The 2,888-nt window shown below is 39.4% G+C and overlaps 1 pseudogene; it reads right to left on the bottom strand.

Moving 5' to 3' along the window:
* Window positions 1-784: 784 nt before the first annotated feature.
* LOC140508733 (olfactory receptor 51B6-like) lies at window positions 785-1,869 on the bottom strand (annotated as a pseudogene).
* Window positions 1,870-2,888: the final 1,019 nt, after the last annotated feature.

The following is a 2,888-nucleotide window of genomic DNA, read 5'->3' as shown; positions in this document are numbered from 1 at the left end:
TAAACAGAAACTGATAGATTGGTTTGATGATGTATTTAGAGGGGATGCAGCTCAAGTATTTATTGCACTAAATGACGTCGGAGGTTCCTTTAATCTGCAGTTCTGATATTTTATATAAAGTTCAATATACTCACATAGTGGATGGAGGTATGTGTTGCATGCAGATGGATAAATCTGAATGGCTGATAATCTGCTAGAAGCAAATCTTTGCGCCACTCCATTCTAACCCCTGACCTGTTCTCTGCACATCCTATTAGAAATGTCCAGAAATGGCATGATTTTAGATATCACAGTAAGAATAAATGATGTTATATTCTTTACATGCATATTAGAGCTAATTATTTGAAAGTAAGGGACAGAAATAGAAAACAGTAACTGCTTTCAAGACGCTTTGGAGAAGGTATGGTCTTATCTCCTGTAATCCTGAATTTTAAACATATAGACATGCATGGCCTACACTCATAAGCCCACTTGGTCAGGTGAAGAACAAGGGTATCACATTCACAGAACCCATTAATAGTCATGGAGGCAAGATTTTGGGGGAGAATATCTCAACCTAGTAAGGATAGCAAGTACCATTAGGAGTACCCTAGGCTTCATTGCAGACATAGTACTCCCTTATAATATTAAATAATTATTATGATTTAAAATCAATTCCAACTTAAAGTTCACTTATTTAATTTCACATTTCAGAACTAAGTGCAGGCTGTAACTATATATTGTGTTAATGAATCATAGAAGAAGCTACCAAGAATTCCTTAACAGCTAAATGTCTGGAGTGCTTTTAAGAGCACAAGGAGCTCCTATGGGCAGAAAATTATTTACCCTACTTGCCTGTTTTGGAGATCCCAAGGAGCACTGATTAGACCTTGGATTTGCATAGAGAGAGCATACGAAGAATGCCACGCTGAATCTGCTTGGTTTTGATGCTATAGATGATGGGGTTCATTAATGGAGGAAAGAGGAAACGGACATAGCTCATTGCAATGTGAACCACATGTGGCACATACTTTCCAAAACGGTGAATGAGAGATAAACCAATCCCTGTAACATAGAAGACTAGAACACAGTAGATGTGGGAGACACAGGTGTTAAGGGCTTTGTTCCTCTCCTCTCCTGAGGCAATACCCATGACTGGTTTTAGGATTAGGATATAAGAGAAACGGATGATCAAAGAATCTAGGAAAACAATGAAAACCACAAATACCGGATAGATGCGATTGAAGGTGATGTCTGCACAGGCCAGTTTGATGACATCCTGGTGGAGGCAGAAGGCATGAGAGAGAACATGGGAACGGCAGTAATGGAACCAATGAAGGGGCACTATTGGGGAAAATATAGCCACACAGCTTCTTAGGAGTACCCCCACCCCAATTTTTACCACTTTGGTGTTGGTGAGGATAGATGAGCATCTCAGGGGATTTCTAATGGCAATGAATTGATCATAAGCCATGGCAAGCAACACACCTGATTCCACTAAGGCTAGTGAATGGAAAAAGTAGGCTTGAGAGAAGCAGAACCCATGGCCAATCTCCCTGTGATCTAATCATAGGACCCCCAGTACAGTGGGCATTGTGGTCATAGTCACCCCAAGGTCAGTGGTCGCCAGCATGCCTAGGAAATAGTACATGGGCTCATGGAGACTGTGGTCATCCCTGATGAGGTAGAGGAGGGTGCCATTGCCCAGAATCACAAAGGTATACACAGAAAATAAAGGGATGGAGATCCAGTGGTGGGCTTCTTCCAGGCCTGGAAAACCAATCAGAAGGAAGGGTGCAGAGCTGATATTGAGCCACATAATGGGAATCCTGCAGATCAAGAAGAGGACTCCCTTATTGCTGTGGTCACAGAAATACAGGTCTTTTCTTTTATCAATATGTTTTTTTTTTCACCAAATTATCATGTAAGCAACCCAACTGGTCCTGTTTTTATTTTTAATTGAAGGAAAATAACCATATTAGTGTAGAAATTAAGGATAAGCAGTGTGATCGCTATTAGACAGATACTATCTTTAGGATACTGGCAATATTTTTGTTTCTTATTTATGTCATTAATTTACTACACACTTCTCTTCCAAAGTAAACAATCACAAATCAAGGGCTTCGTAGTTGGGCATATGTGTCTTTCTTCGTTGGACAGATATGCCATGTGTGTCATTGCCAGAGAAGACCATATCATCAGAGAAATGATGACATGACTTGCACTTGACTTTGTTTTGAGTGAGGGAGGGCTGTGCAGGTCACCAGCCTCACTTTTCTTCTACAGCCATCTGAATCCAGTAACCAGATATTCATCAGGATGACTGGAGATGACCCTGGATGAGACAACTGGGGTTAAGTGACTTGACCAAAGTCACACAGCTAGTAAGTGTCAAGTGTCTGAGGTGAGATTTGAACTCAGGTCCTCCTGACTCCTGCACTAGTGCTCTATCTGCTGCACCATCTAGCTGCCCCATGTTGGGCATATAAGTAACTATGCAACAGCAGCCAAGGCTTCTTTTATCAGACTACCCTTGCAAGCCTTGTTTCATAATGAGAGCAACATTAGCTGAAGTAAACATGACAAGTCCATGTACATAATTCAATTTATATATGTTATGTCTTTTGTTATCTATAGTTAGGTCTTATATATAAATTTATATTTATTTGTACAAAAGAATCTTCAATGTTATTGTTAATTATAAATTTAGCATTATCACTTCAGGGAAGTAATGACATAAATTCATTAACTTCTCATCCTGATTTGTTGGAAAAATGATGTAAATCATAATTTTTTCGATATTGCTTGAATTGACCGTATTTGGATGCTTTACCCTAAATCGAATTCCCCTCAAAAGCGTGTTTTATTTCTCATTATTTCTGGATAAGTCTTTGTAATAGTTTGCCAAA

Source organism: Notamacropus eugenii, chromosome 5, assembly GCF_028372415.1.
Source record: "Notamacropus eugenii isolate mMacEug1 chromosome 5, mMacEug1.pri_v2, whole genome shotgun sequence".
Lineage (NCBI taxonomy): Eukaryota > Metazoa > Chordata > Mammalia > Diprotodontia > Macropodidae > Notamacropus > Notamacropus eugenii.
The sequence above is the reverse complement of the archived record's forward strand: the minus strand, read 5'-3'. Positions and strand labels throughout refer to the sequence as shown.